The sequence below is a fragment of the Macadamia integrifolia genome, chromosome 1 (assembly GCF_013358625.1).
Source record: "Macadamia integrifolia cultivar HAES 741 chromosome 1, SCU_Mint_v3, whole genome shotgun sequence".
Classification (NCBI taxonomy): domain Eukaryota; kingdom Viridiplantae; phylum Streptophyta; class Magnoliopsida; order Proteales; family Proteaceae; genus Macadamia; species Macadamia integrifolia.
In genome coordinates this window covers 32,951,530-32,974,669 of record NC_056557.1, presented here as the reverse complement: position 1 = coordinate 32,974,669, position 23,140 = coordinate 32,951,530, and the positions used below count along the sequence as shown (strand labels likewise).

The following is a 23,140-nucleotide window of genomic DNA, read 5'->3' as shown; positions in this document are numbered from 1 at the left end:
AGTGTGTGACAATTAGATGTCCGCAATGCTTTCCTCCATAGGTCTCTCATTGAAGAGATCCATGTGGTCCAACCACCAGGTTTTGAGGATAAAAACCATCCAGATCACGTCTGTTGCCTCCATGACTCCTTATATAGATTCAAATAGGTGTTGCATGCATGGTTTCACAAACTCTCCCAGTTCCCGTTACAACATGGGTTTCAAGCTTCCCACATTGATCCATCTCTGTTCATCTTTCACAAAGGGAAGGTCATCACTTATTTTCTATACATGTTGATGATATATTGGTTACGAGTAACACTTCCTCTCATATTGATAAGTTGCTTTAGGATCTCTCCAGTGCATTCTCTGTGATACCCTACTTTCTAAACCCAGCATAATTTTCTAGATTGGTTTGGTTTGGTCTTACAAGACCTGAACCCGAGCGAGTTGAGGCGGGTACCTTATGGAACATGATGGCGAGGGTGACTCTGAACTCGGGATGGCTAGACGAGTTGGATTCAGTGCTTAATAAAGTCCGTGTGCCCAAGCCATGCACTTGCACGTATCACCGGGCTATGTACGCACAATAAAGGTACGCAGCCATAATTTATGTCAAGTACGCATGTTAATCAATTACCGAAGGTGAAATGCTTGTCGGGGCCAAGCCCCATCAAAATCCAAATGATTCGGCTAAGTTTTGACCGATTGGTGGGTGGTCATGGGTGAGTCGGACACACCAGTGTGACCTACCACTCTGCTCATTAGATATTTTGACCCAATTATAAATAGCATTTATTACTTTTCTTTCCCCTCATTTATTGTTTTACGAAGTGCGTGAGAAAAGTAAAGAAGAGAGAGAAGAAAAGAAAAAGGAAGACATGGGAAAAAAGATGATCGTTGTGCATCACCAGGGTCAGATCCTTTGAATCCGATACCAGATTAGCGACCCTCATCTCAATATCTATGATTTGAGGTGAGTAAAGACTGTATTTCTTAAACCCTAAGTGAAATCCTATGATTTGGGTAGGAATCCTTTATATCTTGTTAATCCCTCTTGAGAATGTGAATCTAAGGTTTAATAAAGGACTTACATGTTGTTTATGAAGGTTTTAGAGGAAGAAATTACAAGATTTGATAAGCATTTGTTGATCTCTTGAGCTAGAGAGAAGATTTGAGATTTTTGAGGTGTTCTTGAGCAAAAAGGTAAAATCCAAGTTTGAAACTTTTAATCGATCCTAGATCTATGTTGGAATTATCATATGGAACCTTGGATTTGTGAAAAATGCTATCGAATCAACCAGTGGTGGTTTTCCCAATGTGGGATGAAGAATGAGAGTGAACAAAAAATATCGGTTATGAGTGGTGGGTGCTTGAAAATGGTCAAACCCACCAATTCGGAGCTCGCTTATCCTAGATGGGTTGCTGGCTTGATTGATGAGCAAGACCGGTGGGCACCTAGCCTACTGGTCCAGGCAGAGCCCTTGGGCCGACTCTTCCGGTTCTGATTGGACACAAATTTATCGGGCAACCTCCTATGGTGATTCTAAATGTGTTGGAATTATCGTACTCCGTTGGTTGTGAACCTAAAGTGGAGATATACTAAACTCGATATCTTTTAAGATAGGTTTTACTAGAAACTCACGTCATCGCACGTTGGATCTTCCTCGTACCAAGAGTGATCATTGTACACAACTAAGTAAGCGGGGAGACGACATTGAATTTATTTTTGGAGTATTTTTGCATCATTCTATTATTGTTGTAGACTAGCCACGTCATCATTTCATTATTATGTGTAGCCTAGTCATTTATGAATGCCATTTGTATGCATTGACTTGTGTATTATGAAACTCAATTATAAATTGATATGCTAATATCTTTAATTGTTAAATGTTTATTCTTGCATTGAGTTATGAGATGATTGACTTTAAATTATTGAATATGATGCATTGCTATACTAGATGCCATAGTCGGCTTAGAATGAATGCATTGGTCGCCTGTGGAATGGGACGCGGTGGCACATGCAGTCGTACTAAATCATATAGGAGCATGCGGTTAGGATGACATATCCCTATGTTACGACCCTTCCCAGTAGGGGTTTAGGTGTTGGGTATATCACTGGGGGAAGTCCAAGGTTATATATCAACGGTGGTGGTTAGAAGTATGCCTAGTCAATCACTAGGACTGTCGACAACTTTAGTGATATAATAAGAGTGCCAATCGTACTATTTTTGCTTTAATGTAGTGCAAGACTCATTTTACTTTAATGCAAGGCAAGACCCATTTTACATTAATGGAGGACAAGGCCCATTTTACTTTTCGATACCCACGGCTGGCCTTCTCCGGTAACCTTATGGGAGTATTGCGGGATGGGGTTCACAGCTCGTACCTGGAGCATACGCACACTGTGCTTGCAAGTAGCATATGACTTATGGCCTAGAATTGTTGTCTAGGTGGATTAAGATAATAAAATGAACTTGCATACATATAGACACATTTGTATTGCGAATGATTTCTTAGTCTTTATTTTCACTTACTGGGCTAGTGAGCTTATCCCACGTGCACACTATTTTTATATGATCTTACAAGTTCTCTGGATGAAGAGCTAGAGTTGGGACCTGCTTGAAATTTAAAATGTAACCGCAAGAACACAGGGAGAGCAGCCACTTTATTTTTTGCTTCTTTTAATAATGTGAAAGTGAATCGATTAATGGTTGTGATCTAATTCTAACTACCGTCCTAAACAAATGTATCTAAAATAATGTCCTAACCATTCGTCATCTAAGAATTTAAACACGCAAGACATGCAATTAAAATTAAATAAATAAATAACTGAAAATAAACACCCCATGCAATTAAAAAATAATGAAGAAAAAAATATTGAAATAAAAATAAAATAAAAGAAAGGGGATAAAACTAAAGAGAGGCTCACAAGTAGGTTTCTCTACTTAGCCCGAGGGATGCATCATAATATGAGCTTCCCTACTTGACCACAGAGTCACTCTTACAAGGGTTACTCTACTTAGCTTTAGGGAAAGGGAGGTAATTAAAATAAAAACAGTAAAATGATGGTTATGGCTAGGAGGGGCAAAGCCAACACATACATTAGCCATGAACCTTAGGAGAAAGGGAAAACAATAATATAATGACTAAAATTAAAATCCTAAATTAAGAAAGAAAGGGTAGTCAGAAGAGAGAATGAGAGAGGTGAGAGAAGACTATTGAAGAAGCCTACCTACTTGAATCAATGCATGAACTTGAAAGCTTGGGTGATTTGAGATACTGCCAACCCTAAAAACCAGATCTGGAATGAACCAAATCTGAAACTTTTAGGCCTGGAGAAAACAAATTGAACTTGAAAAAAAAGATGCTCCACGGCTCGTTATCTTGTCACCTAGATCTAAGCCTAGAACTATAACTTAAAAAATTACAACTCAATTGTATATATCATAAGCATAAAAGGCTGAATACAAATAAAAGAGTGTTTACATTAATTGAAATAAAAAGTTATTACAAAAGTGATTAAAGGAAAAATAAAGAAAAACTAAAACTAAAGAGAGTGAGAGAGGGAGAGAGAGAACAACTAAAAAAACCTTAGAAGAAGAATGAAGTCTCCCCCCTCCTCTTACATGAGTTGTATTTATAGGGAATGGGGAGGTAGGGTAATAAATTTCTCTTTCTAAAAAGAGAGAAACCCACAATTGGTAGTGAGATCTTTTGAGACCAAAAGTGCTAAGGTGGAGGAGAGAGAAGAGAGAAATAAACTTGGAGAAATTTCCTATAATTTTTTTGCTTATTTTCTTTCTTTTTTTTATTTATTTTTCTCTTCTTTTTCTCCTTCTCTTCAAATCTTACGCACAACCCTTGTTGGCCAATTTTTTTTCTTTTCCTTGAACGATTTTCCTTCTTGCACAAGAAACCCCTCCCACGATTTTTCTTGCTTCTAATTTGATATAAAAATTCCTTCCATGCCCTTAGTGCTTTAAATGAGTGAAAAACAGAAAATCTTCAACAAAATTTTCTAAAAAAAAAGACAACCATGAGATTCGAATTTGAGACCTCCTGGTGAGTAAGAGAATTTTACACTCACCAATTACACTAGACAGTTGTTGTTGGAGAGATATGACACCTGACAATGCTTAAAGCCTTTAAAATACAAAACCTGCAAAAAGAGAGTTAAAACCCTAGGTCGCTCCATTTTAAATATGTAAAATTCATGTTTTACTACTCTAGATTTCACACATAAATGTGCTCATCAGAATTCCCCCACACTTAAACTTTACTTGTCCTTGAGCAAAACAAAAAGAAAAAGAATAAAAAACAACCTAACTCACTTTCTTAGGAATCACGGTTGCACGTAGCATGTGTAACAAGCCTTTAAACCCCTAGTGGACGAGTTGTGTCTCGTGGGTGTTTGCAGTGAAAATACATCCAAAATTCAGAATAAACAAATCCCAACTTTTGTTAAAGGTAAGGGCCATACTGATATGGAGCAAAGATAATTCCTCATATAAGGGACCCCCACACTTAAACTTCAATTACCCTATATCAATTTCAGGCACTAGCATATTTCTTAATTTGAAACTCACCTCATGTGATACCCTACTTTTAAAACCTGATTTAATTACACAGTTGACCTGTTTTAAACTATACAGGACCCGAACCAGAGAGGGTTAAGGCTGGTTTCTTTTGGACCATGATGGTATGGGTGACTTTGAACACAGGTTGGCCAGACAAGTCCGAGTCAGTGCCAGAGGAGACGGGTGTAGCCGTATACATGCACGTATCATAAGGTCATGTACGGGTGATGTTGGTATGTAGCCATATCCTAAAGTGTATACGTATTATATATCTCGTACCGAGAGTCGAATTCCATCGAAATCTCAATTGTTTGGCTAAGTTTCGACTAACAGGTGGGCGGTCACAGGCGGGCGAACCCACCCACCTGTGTGACCCACCCATGTGGTTACTAGATATTCTTTAAGTATAAATAGTACTTATTGTGTTTCTCCTTTTTCTCATTTAATGCATTAAAGAATTGGTGAGAAGAGTAAAGAGGAGAGAAAAAAGAAAGGAAGAAAAGAGAACGAAGAAGAAGAAAGAGAAAGAAAGAGGAGGAAGAAATAATTTTAAGTGACGCCGAAGTTTGATCTTCTCATTCTGGCACCAAAAAAGTGATTCTCAACACGAGACCTTCAATTTGAGATAAGCGAAAGCTATACTTCTTAAACTTTCACCAAACCCTAAGTGAAACCCTTGATTTGGGTAGAGTTCCTTGAGATCTTGTAAATCCCACTTGAGATGATGAATCTAAGGTTTGATAGATGGTCTATGTGTTGATTTTGAAGGTTTAAATAAGTGTTTACAAGATTTGAGAAGCATTAGTGATTTCTTAAGTTAAGAGGTGATTTTGGGGTTTTGGAAGAGTTCTTGAGCAAAGAAGGTAAGATTGCTTTTCAATCCTTAAATCTAACTTAGATTTAGGTTAGAATCATCTTATAAGACCTTAGATGTATGGAAAATGTGATTGGAACAACCCCATTTTGTTTTTCCAAGGTTGAGAAACGTTTCAAAGAAGAAAGCAAATTTCTGCCCCCACAGGTGGGCGAAGAACGGCAGGCGAAGCCGTCCACCTGAGGGTGTCAGCCTGTTGGGACAGTGCCTCAGTCCCCACCGGTGGGCTATCCAACCCGCCTGTGAAGACCGGTGGGTGAAGACAGGTGGGCTGTCTGGCCCACCTGTTGGCCCCCCAGTCGAATTTTTGAGCCCGAATGGGCCCAAAACGAACAGGCAACCATCTTTTATGATTTTAAACATGATTTAAATATCAAACCTCATTAGTTTTGATCCCAAGGTGGTGAAATGGTAACCTCATTTGCTTATGATAGGTTCCACTAGAATTTACGTTTCTCACGCCGGATCTCACTTGTATTGAACGTGAGCTTTTGTACCCAACAAGTGGGGAGAGGACATTTGACTTTATTTTAAGCTTATTTTTGCATCATTAAATTGTATCTAGACTAGCTATGTCATCATGCAAATTATGTGTAGATTAGTCATCCTTGTATACCGTTCGCACACATTGCTTGTGCATTCTAAACAAATGATTTATGATATGTGTGTTGTGCTTTACATTATCAATGCTAAATGATTGATGTGCTTATGTGATGAATGGTTGGATTACTGTGCATGATGCATTATTAGACTAGATGTCGTACTTGGCTTGGAAATGAGTGCATTGGTGGCCCGTGGTATGGGACGCGGTGGCATTATACAATCGTACTTTGTTATATAAGAGCATGCGGTTTAGGATTATCATTCCCTATGCTATGACTCTTCCCAACAGGGGTTGAGGTGTTGGGTTATCACTTGGGGGGAAGTAGTGGTCGCGATTGTCGGGTCACTATGGCGGTTAGACATATGCCTGGCTGGTCAATAGGACAGTCGGTAACCTCAGTGGTATATTCAAGAGGGCCAATCGTACTGCTTTTAAATTGTTGGGGTCAACACCTTTACTTTTCTGTTATTTACTTTTATATTGAGAGCCGGTAGTCGGCATACTTTACTTTTCTGAGTACTCACGGTGGGCCTTCTCCGATAACCCTATGGGCGTATAGTGGGATGGAGTTCAAGGCTCGTACCCAGGGCATACCCGCACTGTGGTTGTAAGTAGCATATAACCTAAGACTTAGTAATGTTGTTTAGGTGGATAATATTTAAAATGAATTACATAGCATATAGTGCATATGGATGTGGCTGTTTGTGTGGTCTTTCTTTTCACTTACTGAGCTAGTGAGCTCTTCTCACGTGCACACCTCTTTTAGATGATTTTATAGATCACCTGCTTGAAGATCAGGAGTCAGGCCCCACTGTCGAGTTTTTCGTCGAGGATTGGTGGGTCCCCGAGGAGTATGAGCACTGTGCTGATTGTATGTGCGAGGGCTGTGCTGCGGGACCACAATAATGACACCGTACAGGATTTTACTTTTTTATTTTTTTGATGACCTCCCCTTTTGTGTACTTGATACGTAAATTATTATTCTTTTGTGTAAATATCATGCCTGTGGGTCCACATGTACTTAGCTATATACTACAATTTGGGTATCAAATATATTAGGGATATTTACAGGTAATTTAAGTCTTCCACTGAACTTTTGAACATTTATCTTAGATGTGGGTATGCTGTGGTGGGGTACTGTATCAGGTGATCCTGGTAGGTTTGGGTTAACCGGAGTTAACTCGATCATCGGTCCGGTTCTGTGTGAATGGGGTGTGATAATGGTGGTATCAGAGCGTGATGCTCTATCCACTCACAATATACCATTTAGACCCTATAAAATCTATAATAGGAAATGGGGTTGGGTAAATATAAAAACTTTAAAGAATTAAAAACCAAAAAAGAAAAAGATGATGGTTGCATTTAATTATTGCATTTCATGGTATGCATTAGAGAAAATTTGCTTGGAATAAATAAAAGATTAGTTATCTGATTGCATAACCCATCGAGTACGGATTTAACAAAAATTTCGACAGCATAACAACGTTAAAACAAGATTTTCCAAAATTTTCAAATAGAAGTACTTGATAGACAACATACATATATGAATAAGCATAATCAACAAAGGCTAACTAACGTTGTTACAACCAAATTACAATAAGTTTATCAAGCATACAAAACTAACCAAAAGTCACCAACAACATCAGAACACCATACTAGCAAGTCCAAATTACAGAGAAAAGTACAAAAAAAAAAAAAAAAATATATATATATATAATAATGATAATAATAATAATAATAAATAAGATAATAATAATATATTATAAAAAAAGGGGGTCCAGCGGGACCATCGTCCTACTTTTCGAAGCTCTAGCACAGTACTCTCGGGGCTAAGCTGTGGCTGGATGCAAGACATCATTCACTACAGTACCCTGTGTTTTGGCATATGATTATGTGCTTATGTAAACTCTAAGGCACTTAACCAATGTTTTGTGTATGGTATGATCCAGGTGCAAGGACACGATGGTAAGCACTAGATCCAGTAGCAATGCTCCAGGTACCTCACATGGTCCTCGTCTTATCGGTCGATCACCAAATCCTCGAAGGTCCCGTTCTGTGGGGTAACCCCACTTCCACAACCTCAAGAAACCCTTGACTAGGGTGTGGCGCAAAGAGACCCACCTTTGACCACACTTCCGGATCCTCCACTTGTCATCACTCTAAGTGATGTTGCGACCATAGTTTAGCAGTCACAACAAGCCTTCCAGCAACAAATGCTCTAGCAACAACAGGCATTTATGGCTACTATACAGCAACAGTTAGACCTTCCTCAACCCGGTCAACATCTTCGGATAACTACTCCACAAGACCCACCTGTAGGGTCTAGTATGGGACCACAAGCAGGAGGTACACCTCCAATTTCGTCACTCAACACTCCTCCATATATGGTGCCCCCTCCGTACCCTTACTATCTATATATGCACCCAATTACCTGTCGACGAATAATACAATAAGGGTAGTGGAATCTTTCAAGAGGAACTTGCCACCTGTATTCTCTAAGGTGGGGAGTGATCCTCTAGAGCCGGATCAGTGGATCCAAGATCTGGAAAAGAGATTTGAGGTAATTGAGTGCACTGAGACACAGAAGCTTATTTGTGCAGGGCTGCAACCCAAGAATGAAGCCAACTCTTGGTGGCAAGCCTCTAAGCTTATATTGTTTGCTGCACATCCATAACCCACGTGGGAGTAGTTCAAGGAGTTGTTTTTGGCAAACCATTACCCTCGTAGCTTCAGAGACCGTAAAGAGATGAAATTTATGGCCTTGACTCAAGGGAATAAGACTATCCTTGAGTATCAGCAGCAATTTGAAAGCTTGTTCCATTTTGCCCCTAGGCATATGAGGTCAGCTGAAGAAAAGACTGCAAGGTTTCTGAAGGGATTAAAGGCATCTATTGGGTCAGTGCTCGAGGTCTTAGATTTGACAGATTATGGCCAAATTGTGCAAAAAGCTAAAACTATGGAAGATAAGCAGAAGGGAGAACAATCCCTCACACCTGAATTGTGGAAGAGGACTAATCCATTTCTAGACATGGGAAACTCATCCAAGGTATACCATGGGTCGTATAGTTCTGGGCCTACATATAGACAACCCTATAGGCTATCTGGCTACCTTCCTCGACCAGCTGGTGGTCTGGGCTCTACATCTTTTCGCCCGAACACTAATACAGTGCCTACAGTCACAAGGCCACCCCGTCACCCATCTACATCAGGTCAAGTACAAAGGAGGCCTGCCCCAGTTTCGACGTTACAGATCGGCTGCTTTAATTGCCACTCTTATGGGCATTATGCCAAAGACTGTCGAGTCAGACCAGCCTTACCATCCAATCAGCCCTCTGTGTACAGACCTCCCTTAACTCGGGGGAATCAACCGCAAAGAAGAATGCATGCCTTATCAGCTGAGGGAGTTGAGGCCAGCATAGAAGTGGTAGCAGGTATATTTTAATTTAAGATTTTCCTTATGCTGAATCTTGATGACCTGCTATACTTATATGCATTGTTTCACTAGGTGTTCTACCTATATTAGGTATACTAGCCTATGTCTTGTTTGATTCAGGAGCTACACATTCGTTCATATCTAAGAGATTTGCTGAGAAACTTGGTATATCGCTAAGGACACTAGATCATGAGATGATTGTTAGTATGCCTATAGGCAAAGTTACACAGTTGAAGGAGGTGTATGGGCCGTGCCCAGTGGAAATCAGTGGGAAGAAATTGGATGCACATCTCATCAAATTCAACATACAGAAGTTTGACATTATATTGGGCATGGATTGGTTGTCGGCCCTTCAAGCAAATGTGATGTGTGCCAAAAAATTAATTAGGATGAAAAATGATGAAGGGAAAGAACTAGTATACCAAGCAGATAAATAAAACGAGCTAGAAAGGTCCTCATCTCTGCTCTTCAAGCGGTAAAGTTGTTGAAAAGTGGATGTTTGGGTTACTTAGCATCGGTACTTGATGTTGATGCAAAGGTTACACCTCTAGAAGAGGTGGAGGTGGTTAAAGAATTTTCTGACGTCTTCCAGATGATTTGATGCATCTACTGCCTAATAGAGAGTTAGAATTTGCCATACACTTGATTCCTAGAGTAGTTCCAGTGTCAAAAGCTCCATACATGATGGCACCAGCTGAATTGAGGGAGTTACAGATGCAGTTGCAAGAATTATTGGAGAAGGGGTCTATTTGCCCAAGTGTTTCACCTTGGGGTGCCCCTGTATTGTTTGTCAAGAAGAAGGATGACAGCTTACGTATCTGCATCGATTATTGGAAATTGAATAAGCTAACCATTAAGAACCAGTATCCATTGCCACGCATTGATGATTTGTTTGACCAACTACAAGGTGCAAATGTATTTTCAAAGATAGACCTTAGATCAGGTTATTATCAGCTCAAGATAAAGAGCGGTGACATACCCAAGACAACTTTCAGGACTCGATATGGTCACTATGAGTTTCTAGTGTTATCTTTTGGATTAACCAATACACCGGCAGCATTCATGGATTTAATGAATCGAGTATTTTACAATGTCCTGGATAAAGTAATTATTTTTATTGATGACATCTTGATCTACTCTAAGATGGAAGAGGAGCATACTCAATACCTGAAGATGGTATTACAGAGGTTGAGAGAGCAATAATTGTTTGTCAAATACAATAAGTGTGAATTTTGGCTTAAGCAAGTTGGATTCTTAGGACACATAGTGTCTAAGGATGGAATCGAGGTAGATCCTGACAAGGTGAAAACAGTAGTAGAGTGGGAAAACCCCAAGAACGTTATAGAAATTAGAAGTTTCTTGGGTTTAGCTGGGTACTACCGACGCTTCATTGAGAATTTTGCTTGGACCTCAGCACCAATGACTAAGTTAACAAAAAAGGGGTAAAATTTGAATGGACAGAGGAATGTGAGAAGAGTTTTCAGGAATTGAAGAAAAGGTTGGTGTTAGCCCCTGTGTTGACCATCCTTGAAGGCACGGGTGGAATGACAGTCTACACTGATGCTTCTAAGGTCAGGTTGGGTTGTGTTCTCATGCAACACAGTAAAGTGATAGCATATGCATCTCGACAACTAAAGGAATATGAGAAGATCTACCCCACTCATGACCTGGAACTAGCTACAGTCATTTTTGCTCTAAAGATTTGGAGACATTATTTGCATGGGGAGAAGTGCGAGATATACAGTGATCACAAAAGCCTTAAGTACTTTTTCACCCAAAGAGATTTGAATATGAGGTAGAGGAGATGGCTCGAGCTCATGAAGGATTATGACTGTGACATTCAGTATCATCCTGGTAAGTATAATGTCGTGGAAGATGCGTTGAGTCGAAAGGCACAGACTGTGTCACTCTTATACTTAGCAGCTAGTTCACAACTCGTACAAGAGGCGATGCTAATAGATGAAACCCTCTTATATGAAGGAGCAACCTTAGAGTTTGAACATCAACTAGAAAACATTAAATGGTTAACTGTATCCCTAGAAACTCTACAGGTGCACCCGTCTATCAGGCAAGAGGCGATAATATAACAACCTTTGGATCTTGAGTTATGACGGATCAGAATTAAGATTCAAGAGCAAACAATGAATAAACTTGACTTCGTTTTAGCCAGCGACGGGGCATTATTGTTTCAAGGTAGGTTGTGTGTGCCCGATGATTTGGAGATACAAGACAAGATAGTGCAGAAAGCACATAGCTCTGAGTACTCACTCCACCCAGGAAGTACAAAGATGTATAAGGATCTCAGACAAAACTACTGGTGGTCAAGCATGAAAACCACAATAGCTCTATATGTGGCGACTTGCCTTACATGCCAAAAAGTAAAAGCTAAGAGCCATCGAGCTTATGGTACTCTTCAGTCACTCCCAATATCGGACTGGAAGTGGGATAGGATTACAATGGACTTTGTCATCGGACTACCACGCACACCTAAGGGGATAGATGCGATTTGGGTGATAGTTGATCGGCTTACTAAGACTGCTCATTTCATTCCCATCAAGACCAAATTCTCTATGGCCAAGTTAGCACAACTTTATATGGATAACATAGTGCGCTTGTATGAAGTGCCAGTGAGCATTGTGTCAGATAGGGACCCAAGGTTCACTTCTAGATTTTGGAAAAGTTTCCAACATGCTTTGGGATCACAAGTGAACTTGAGTATTGCTTTCCACCCATAGATTGATGGTCAGTCAGAGCGAACCATACAGATATTAGAGAACATGCTCAGGGCATGTGCAATGGAAATGTGTGGTAGTTGGGAAGAATATATACCCCTTATGGAGTTTGCCAATAACAACAGTTATCAAGCTATAATTGAGATGGCTCCATATGAGGCATTATATGGTAGGAAGTGATGAACTACTCTGTATTGGAATAAGGTAGGCGAATGCCGAATGTTAGGACTTGAAATGATATAGATGGCATGTGACAAGGTCGATGTTATTCGAGAAAGGATTAAGACAGCTCAGTCACGTCAAAAGAGCTATGCAGACACCCACAGAAAAGACATTGAGTTTCAAGCAGGAGAAAAGGTGTTTCTCAAGATTTCTCCTACTAAAGGGTTGCATAGGTTCCATAGAAAGGGTAAGTTGAGCCAGAGATACATTGGCCCATTTGAGATTTTGACTCGGGTTGGCTCAGTAGCCTACATGCTTGCTCTTCCACCTTCAGTCGAAAATACTTATAATTTATTCCATGTATCCATGCTGAAGCGATATGTTCAAGATCTATCGCATGTGCTACCCGTGGAACCAGAATATCTAGAAGCTGATATGACCTATAGAGAACAGCCAGCTGAAATCTTGGATCGAAAAGTGAAAACCCTTTATAACTGCTCCATTTCCTTTGTAAAGGTGCGATGGGCTAATCATTCACTTAAAGAAGCATCTTAAGAGAACGAGGATGAAATCCAAGCCAAGTACCTTCATCTTTTCGAACAACCAGGTACGGTAATTTTGAGGACGAAATTTTCAAAAAGGGGGGTAAATGTGATACCCTACTTTTAAAACCTGGTATAATTACATAGTTGACCCGGTTTAACCATACAGGACCCGAACCAGAGAGGGTTAAGGTGGTTCCTTATGGATTATGATGGCAAGGGTGACTTTGAACACAGTTGGCCAAACAAATCCGAGTCAGTGCCAGAGGAGAAGGTGTACCCAAGCCGTGTACATGTATGTATCATAAGGCCATGTATGGATAATGCTAGTATGTAGTCGTATCCTAAAGTGTATACGTATTATATATCTCGTACCGAGAGTGAGATACATGTCGAGAGTTGAATTCCATCTAAATCTCAATTGTTTGGCTAAGTTTCGACCAACAGGTGGGCGGTCACAGGAGGACGAACCCGCCCACCTGTGTCACCCACCCGTGTGATTACTAGATATTCTCTAAGTATAAATAGTACTTATTGTGTTTCTCATTTTTCTCATTTAATGCATTAAAGAGTTGGTGAGAAGAGTAAAGAGGAGAGAGAAAAGAAAGGAAGAAAAGAGAACGAAGAAGAAGAAAGAGAAAGAAAGAAGAGGAAGAAATGATTTCAAGCGACGCCGAGGTTTGATCTTCTCATTCCAGCACCGAAAAAGTGATCCCCAACACAAGACCTAAGATTTGAGGTGAGCGAAAGCTATACTTCTTAAACTTTCACCAAACCCCAAGTGAAATCCTTGAATTGGGTAGAGTTCCTTGAAATCTTGTAAATCTCACTTGAGATGATGAATCTAAGGTTTGATAGAGGGTCTATGTGTTGATTTTGAAGGTCTAAAGAAGTGTTTACAAGATTTGAGAAGCGTTGGTGATTTCTTAAGTTAAGAGGTGATTTTGGGGTTTTGGAGGAGTTCCTGAACAAAAAAGGTAAGATTGCTTTTCAATCCTTAAATCTAACTTAGATCTAGGATAGAATCATCTTATAAGACCTTAGATGTGTGAAAAATGTGATTGGAACAGCCCCATTTGGTTTTTCCAAGGTTGATGAACGTTTCAAAGAAGAAAGCAAATTTCTGCCCCCATAGGTGGGTGAAGCCGCCCAACTGTTGAGGCAGCGCCTCTGTCCCCATCGGTGCACAAGGATCGGCGGGCAAACCTACCTGCCTAAGGGGGCCCATCGGTTGAACCGGTGGCCTATATAGCCCACCTGTGAAGACTTGTGGGCAAAGACAAGTGGGCTGTCTGGCCCACCTGTTAGCCCCCCAGTCAGATTTTTGAGCCCGAATGAGCCCAAAACGGACGGGCAATCCTCTTTTATGATTTTAAACATAATTTAAACATCAAACCTCGTTAGTTCTGACCCCAAGGTGGTGAAATGCTAACCCCATTTGCTTATGATAAGTTCCACTAGAATTTATGTTTCTCACGCCGGATCTCACCCGTACCGAACGTGAGCTTTTGTACCCAACAAGTAAGTGGGGAGAGGACATTTGACTTTATTTTAATCTTGTTTTTGCATCATTAAATTGTATCTAGACTAGCCATGTCATCATGCAAATTATGTATTGATTAGTCATCCTCGTATGTCGTTCGCACGGGTTGCTTGTGCATTCTAAACAAATAATTTATGATTTGTGTGTTGTGCTTTACATTATCAATGCTAAATGATTGATGTGCTTATGTGATGAACGGTTGGATTACTGTGCATGATGCATTATTAGACTAGATGCCATAGTCGGCTTGGAAACGAGTGCATTGGTGGCCTATGGTATAGGACGCGGTGGCACTATGCGATTTAGGATTTTCATTCCTCGTGCTACAACCCTTCCCAACAGGGGTTGAGGTGTTGGGTTATCACTTGGGGGGAAGTAGTGGTCGCGGTTGTCGGGTCACTGTGGCGGTTAGACATACGCCTGGCCGGTCAATAGGACAGTCGGCAACCTCAGTGGTATATTCAAGAGGGCCAATCGTATTGTATTTAAATTGCTGGGGTCAGCACCTTTACTTTTCTGTCATTTACTTTTATGTTGAGAGCCGATAGTCGGCATGCTTTACTTTTTTGAGTACTCACGATGGGCCTTTTTCGACAACCCTATGGGCGTATTGTGGGATGGAGTTCACGGCTCGTACCCAGGGCATACGCACACTATGGTTGTAAGTAGTACATAACCTAAGACTTAGTAATGTTGTTTAGGTGGATAAGATTTAAAATGAATTATATAGCATATAGTGCATATGGATGTGGCAGTTTATGTGGTCTTTCTTTTTACTTACTGAGCTAGTGTGCTCATCTCACGTGCACACCTCTTTTAGATGATTTTGTAGGTCACCTGCCTGAAGAGGAGTCAGGCCCCACTATTGAGTTTTTTATCGAGGATTGGTGGGTTCTCGAGGAGTATGAGCACGATGCTAATTGCATGTGTGAGGGTTGTGCTGCGGGACCGCAGTAATGACACCGTACAGGATTTTACTTTTTGATTCTTTTGATGACCTCCCCTTTTGTATACTTGATACGTAAATTGTTATTTTTTGTGTAAATATCATGCCTGCGGGCCCATATGTACTTAGCTATATACTATAATTTGCATATCAAGTATATTGGGGATATTTACAGGTAATTTAAGTCTTCCGCTGAACTTTTGAACACTTATCTTAGATGTGGGTATGCTGTGGTGGGGTACTGTATCAGATGATCCTAGCAGGTTTGGGTTAATCGGAGTTAACCCGGTCATCGGTCCGGTTCTGTATGAACGGGGTGTGACACCTCATCTTCTCCAAAAGATTCTTATCTTATGGCGAAATCACTTGTGAAGAAATAGGAAACCAACCAATGACTAAGGAGTTGGAGTGTTTTTGACTAAACATGTTACCAAGCATTAATGATATTTACACATTTTTTTTTTCGTTTTTTCGCTTGATAAACTCTATTCTACTCCACTACTTTTAGCCTGAATGACATGGTGGAGCAAACGCCAGACATCCAAGTTACTATATAGCTTCGCTTTTTTACATATGCCCATAAAGACAGTGATGCTAGAGTTCTTTCAAAAGTTTCCTCCCTAGGAATTTCGATCAAGACACCATGCTTCCTAAGGCCCAATGCTCTGTCTAGTTCCAAGGGAATCAACTCTTATTCTTGTTTATACCACATTTCACACTTCATTTAAAATTATGCATTTGTCAACTCATGCCAAATTAAAAAGAAGTTCTCAACTCCAAATCAAAAGTATAAGGAACCTATAGACTTACATATGGTCCAACACCATAAAACAGGGGTCTCTTATTTTTCAAAAGAAAGTCTCATCTCAAGACACAGGCTTGTTTCTTTCTTCTCAATAGGGTTTTTATACATTCAAAATGGGTGCCTTAATCAAAAACTTTTATTTTCATACATCAAGCAACCGAATGGTATGATCATTAGCCAAAAGCCAAAGTAGAATTTCATCCTTAGCGAGCTCAAAAAAAAAAGAAAAAACAAGCAAAGGAAAAAAAAAGCAAAAAGAAACTGATTTCCCTCCCCCACACTTAAGTCATGCAATGTCCTCAATGCATGGAAAAAATTAAAAGCAAAGACAATACAAGGGAGTCATACCTGGGTAAAGTCAGTCATTTGTGTACAGAAGTTCATGGAGATCCATGACCTCTTCACTACTAGTAGTAGGAAACTCGAGGAATGGTTTCAAACGCTGACCATTAACCTTCAAAATTACCCCTGTTCCTAGATTCAGAATCTCCACAGCCCCATGGGGATATACATTATGGACAATAAATGGGTCATCCCATCAGGATCTAAGCTTACTAAGGAAAAGATACAATTGAGAGTTGTACAATAAGACCTTATCACTAATTGTAAAAGATTTACGCAGAATATGCTTATCATGGAAGGCTTTTATTTTTTTCTTATAAATCCTAGAACTTTCATGGGCATCATTCCTTGTTCCTCCGACTCAGATAGTTGGAGCCTATAATTAATTCTCGCATCAGACAAATCAAAGTTGAACTTCTTGATGGCCCAAAAGGCCTTATGCTCTAACTCAACTGGTAAGTGACAAACTTTCCCATACACCAAACGGTTGGAAGACTGACCTTGGTCAGTCTTGAATGCAGTCTGATGGGCCCATAAGGCATCAATGAGCTTAAGGGGTCAATCCTTACAGTTGGGATTAACAGTTTTCTCTAAGATTTGTTTGATCTGCCTATTAAGACACTTTCACTTGGCCACTAGTTTGGAGGTGATAAGGGGTATATAACTTATGGATGATCCCATACTTTTTCATTAAGGTCTCAAAATGCCGATTACAAAAATGAGTACCACTATCACTAATTATTACAGGTGGTGCACCGAAGTGAGAAAAAATGTTTTCTTTGAGAAACTGGACCACTACTTTGTGGTCATTAGATTTACAAGGTATGGCCTCTAACCATTTAGAAATATAATCAATGGCCAAAACTATATACAATTTTCTAAAAGAATTAGGGAATGGTCCCATTAAATCAATGCCCCATATATCAAAGATCTCAACTACCAAATAGGGTTGAGGGACATCATGTTCCTCTTATTGATACGGTCAAAAGACTGGAAAGTAGGACAAGCCTTATAAAAATCAACAACATCTCTAAAAGAGTGGGCCAATAAAATTCGCATTGGAGAACCTTTACGGCTGTCTTTTTAGGTCCAAAGTGTCCACCACATGTATGATCATGGCAAAAAGAGAGAATGAAATTTACTAATCTGATCTAGATATATCTTTAACAAATAAGGATCATCCTAGAAAAAGTATTTAACTTGGAAATGAAACCTATACTTATCTTGGGTGGACCAGTGATCCGGAGTTACACTTGAAACTAAGAAGTTGACAATGTCAGCAAACCATGGTTCATTAGACACTGTAAATAATTGTTAATCTGAAAAGTTCTCGTTGACTGGAGAATCGACAGTTAAGGAATTGGAAAGCCGGGATAAATTATCTACAACTAAGTTTTCAACTCCTTTTTTATCCCTAATTTCTAAATCAAACTCTTGCAAAAGTAAAACCCACTTAATGAGACGGGATTTGGCATCTTTCTTCTGAACTAGGTATCTAGGAGCAGAATGATCAGTATACACCACCACATATGAACCAAGTAAAATCGAAACTTTTCTAATGCAAACACAATAGCTAAAAAATCTTTTTTAGTGGTTGTATAATTGAGCTATGCATTATTTAAGGTCCTACTAGCATAGTAAATGACAGTGGATAACTTATTAATCCTTTAACCCAAAACCGCTCCTATGGTAAAATCCGAAGCATCACACATTAGTTCAAAAGGTTCAATCCAAATAGGTGGTTGAATAATGGGTGCATTGGTCAACTCATTCTTAAGTTGCTTGAAGGATTCTAGGCACTCTTTAAAAAACTCAAAAGTTTGATCTTTGGTAAGTAATGAAGTGAGGGGTCGGGCTAACTGACTAAAGTACTTGATAAACCTTCTGTAGAAACCCGCATGCCCTAAAAAAGATCGGACGTCCTTAACAGATTGAAGAGATGGTAAATTATCAATTAAATCCACTTTTAGATATTATATGGCCTAAAATTATACCAGATTTAATCATAAAATGACATTTCTCCCAATTCAAAACTAAACTCTTAGATATGCACCTTTTCAAACCTAAAGAAAGATGATGAAGACATTTAGAATAGGAATTCCTTTGAATTGAAAAGTCATCCATAAATACATCTAAGAATTTTTTGACCATATCAGAAAAGATGCTCATCATGCATTGTTGGAATGTAGCAACGGCATTGCAAAGCCCAAAGGGCATACGGCTGTAAGCAAATGTTCCATATGGGCATATAAAAGTAGTCTTATGTTAGTCCTCTAAAGTAATTGGGATCTGGTTATAGCTGAAATATCCATCAAGAAAACAATAGTATTCATGTCAAGCTAACCTCTTTAACATCTGATCAATGAATGGTAATGGAAAGTGATCCTTTCAGGTTGCCACATTAAGTTTCCTATAATCTATGCACACTCTCCACCCTGATTGGACATGGGTTGGAATTAGTTCATTATTGATATTGTGAACTACAGTCACCCTAGACTTCTTAGGCACTACTTGAACTGGGCTTACCCATTGGCTGTCAAATATATGATAAATTATTCCATGATCCAAGCACTTTAGGATATCTTTCTTAATGGATTCCATCATCATTGGGTTAGCTCTTCTTTGGGGTTCCGTGGATGGTTTAAAATCCTCCATAAGATGTATATGATATTGCACAATAGAAGGGCTTATACCCTTGATATCAGCTATGGTTCAACCTAGGGCTTCCTTATTATCTTTTAACACTTTAAGTAACTCCTCTTCCTGGTTAGAAGTCAAATTTGAAGAAATTATTATAGGAAGAGTCTAATCAGGCCCTAGGAAAGCATACCTTAAATTAGATGATAATTCTTAAGATCTAGCTTAAGGGACTCAACTATGAAAGGTTTGGGAATGGAATTGGTAATGGGTCCTAAGGGCTCAACAGGTGTGTGAAGACTTAAGACTTCAGAAAATAAATTTTCACTCTCATTATCCAACTCATCCATACACTCTTAGAATCCTGAATCAAAATCAATATCAAAGTTCGTAATTAAATCATCAAAAAAATCTAAAAAATCCTCAAGCATATTGATCTCTTCTTCCATATGTGGTTGTTTCCCTATCCTAAACATGTTAAACTCAACAGTTTGGTTGTCAAAAGATAACCTTAGAAAATCATTCCGATAATTGATTAATGCATTACTAGTAGCCAATAATGGTCTTCCTAAAATTATTGGGATATCATCATTGGTTGAGAAGGGCTTGGTATATAACACAATGAAATCAACAGGAAAAATAAATTCTCCCACCTTTAGTAAGACATCATCAACCATCCCTTTAGGAATCTTAACAGACCTATCTGCCAACTGAAGAGTAGTTCTAGTGGCTTTTAATTCTTTAAATTCTAGTTGATTGTACACGTGGTAAGGTAAAAGATTCACACTTACACCAAGGTCAAGTAATGCATGCTTAATGTAGGTGTTGCCTATGACACAAGCTATGATAGGGCTCCCTGGATCTTTATACTTGGCTGCTATAGGCTGAGTAATTATGAAATTAGTGTTACCTGTCGAGAACGCATTTTTGGGCACACTAGTGATGCGTTTGTGAGTACACAAATCTTTCAGTACCTTTGAATAGGTGGAGATTTGGGATATGGCATCCAAAAGAGGGGTGCTCACTTTTACTTTTTTGAAGAATTCTAAAATTTTATCCATAGAAGCAATCTTCTTTTTGTTTACTAAGCGATTAGGAAATGGGACAAGAGGAACATAAGGACTGTTAGGGAGTTGTCCTTTTTTAGAAGAATCATTTTTGGTTTCCTCAACCAATTCATCTTTAATTTCAGAAGAATCTTTAGGTTCATCAGACGAACCTGGAACAAGAGGCACACTTGTGTGTCTTTAACTGAAGGAGAGTTAACAGGAGTAAAGGATGGGGAAGAGTTAGGAACACTCTATTGGTACTCTCTACCACTTTTAAGGACATAAACAACATTACATTGGTTGGAGAGCCCTTGTTGGGTACTCTCTACCATTTTAGTGGTGCATTAGTTGGTGCTTGTGAGCTAACAGGCTAGTGATGTCTAGGGTTAGGCTCTGGTTGACTGGGTAAAGCTTCTTTCTCCCTCTCATACATAATTAAGATAACTTGGGTGAGTTCTCTCGTAAGATTTTGATGGCTTGTCATGAGGAGGGCCATATTTTTTTTCAAGTCACTTATTTTACTTACCTCTCCAATGTTGGTAAACCCAAGGGGTTGCTGATAAGATGATAGGAGAAGGACCCTAGGAAAACTAGCTTGAGGTCCTATATTTGATATAGGAAAAGTATTTTGGGAAAAAGATTGTTGTGCAAAGGGAGGCCTTTGGGGTCCAAGTTGACATTGATTATGAAAATTGGAAGGCCCTGATTCTAGAAAAAAATTTGGATGATTTCCCCATCCTGGATTATAGGTGTTACTATATAGATTATTCTGGTATAAGGCATTAACACTATCATTAGAAGTGCCCTCAGAGGTGTTGATGCATTCTTCTATGACATGTCCAGGGGACTGGTATCAAGCACAAACCTTAACCAAATTGACTGATGATGACTCTCTAAGAACAATAGCCTCAATCCTCTTGATTAGGCTATCCAAATGGGCTTCATTGGCTACTATCTCATCCACAAAATATCATTTCCTTCCTATGGTTCTTTCACTCTCTTGGGTTGATTCCCATTCACGGGTTTTGTCAGCTAAGTTAAGTATGAATTCTCATGTCTTTCCTTAATCTGTAAAGGATGTGAATCCCTCAGGGCACATAGACTTTATCATTTGTTTAGTTGGAAAATCAATACTCTCATAAATTATTTGATATAAATGCCATAAGTCTAGGCCATGGTGGGGGCATTCTTGGAGTAGATCCTTGAATCACTCCATAAGTTTGGAAAATAACTCACTAGGCTTTTGCCTAAACTAAAGGATATCACTTTTAAGGTTATTGGTCTTGTGAGTTGGGAAAAACTTCTTAAGGAAGACAACTATGAACTGTTCCCATAAGGTTATGGAATTCGTGGGTAATCTATACTACCACTTCTTAGCTTGGTCTTTCAATGCAAAAGTGATAAACCTAAGCTTAACAGTATCATCAGAAAGCTATTGGATCTTGATTAGAACACATACCTCTTCAAATTCCCTTAGAAATAGGTATGCATCCTCAGAGGTCAGCCCAAGAAAGTGGGGCACACAATGATGTACTGAGATTTAAGCTCAAAATTATTGCCCTGGGCTTTTGGTAGAATTATGCATGAAGGTTAGGCTATTTTAGTAGGGTAGAACCTATCTTTTAAAGATATAAGTGGAGGGTTTTGCTGTTGGTCTTCCATATTAAAGGTTTTTAAAGAGAGTAAACGTATAGAGTCACTTCTTGTTGGATCTTTTTTTTTTAACCGATTCTTAGTATTACGCACCCACTTAACACTCATGCAATAGAAAACTACCCACAACTAGAGTAAGACAAGCACAAAAGAATGGAAAGAAAAATCTTTTTTAAATTATTTTTTAATTATTTTTAATTTTTAATTTTTATTTTTTATTTTTGGATTTTTGGGAGCTTACCGGCAGTGATCCGGGGTTGCTCAGGTCAATTTCTAAGGTACTGCTACAGGGCAAAACATGTCTATCATACTGTGAGGCTTGGTCACCTCCACTGATACAACTATTATTGCAAGTTGTTCTTCTCAAGAATTCAATAAAATAAAAGAATAAATAAAACAAAGCAAATAAAACACTCTGATTTACCAAAAGAAAGTGAAAAATAACATGGAACTGTTTCTCCGACAACGGCGTCAAAAACTTGTTTGAAATTTAAAATGTTACCACAAGCGTATGGATCAGTGTAGCTATGGGTCGAACATAGGGAGAACAATCACTTTATTTTTTGCTTCTTTTAATAATGCGAAAGTGAACTGATTAATGGTTGTGATTTAATTATAACTACCGTCCTAAACATATGTATCTAAAATAACATTATAACCATTCGTCATCTAAGAATTTAAACACACAAGCCATGCAATTAAAATTAAATAAATAAATAACTAAAAATAAACACCCCACGCAATTAAAAAACAATGAAGGAAAAAAAATACTGAAATAAAAATAAAGTAAAAGAAAGGGGATAAAACTAGAGAGAGGCTCACAAGTAGGTTTCTCTACTTAGCCTGAGGGATGCATCATAATATGAGCTTTTTTACTTGACCAGAGAGTCACTCTTACAAGGGTTACTCTACTTGGCTTTAGGAAAAAGGGAGGCAATTAAAATAAAAATAATAAAACGATGGTTCTATGGCTAGGAGGGGCAAAGCCAACTCATACACTAGCCATGAACCTTAGAGGAAAGGGGAAGCAATAATGTAATGGCTGAAATTAAAATCCTAAATTAATAAAGAAAGGGTAGTCAGAAGAGGGAATGAGAGGGGGGAGGAAGACTGTTGAAGAAGCCTACCTATTTGAATTAATGCTTGAACTTGAAAGCTTGAGTGATTTGAGATATTACCAATCCTAAAAACCTGATCTGGATTGAACAAAATCTGAAATTTCTAGGCCTGGAGAAAACAAATCTTGAAAAAAAAAAAAA

At 38.9% G+C, this 23,140-nt stretch overlaps 1 non-coding gene and 1 pseudogene across 1 annotated transcript; one reads left to right on the top strand and one right to left on the bottom strand.

Moving 5' to 3' along the window:
* The window catches only part of LOC122084419, a 104,545-nt pseudogene that overhangs the window by 12,174 nt on the left and 69,231 nt on the right, over nucleotides 1–23,140 (bottom strand).
* Nucleotides 21,398–21,504, top strand: LOC122086713. The gene has a single exon (XR_006142523.1). It is a non-coding gene; the product is annotated as a small nucleolar RNA R71 (small nucleolar RNA).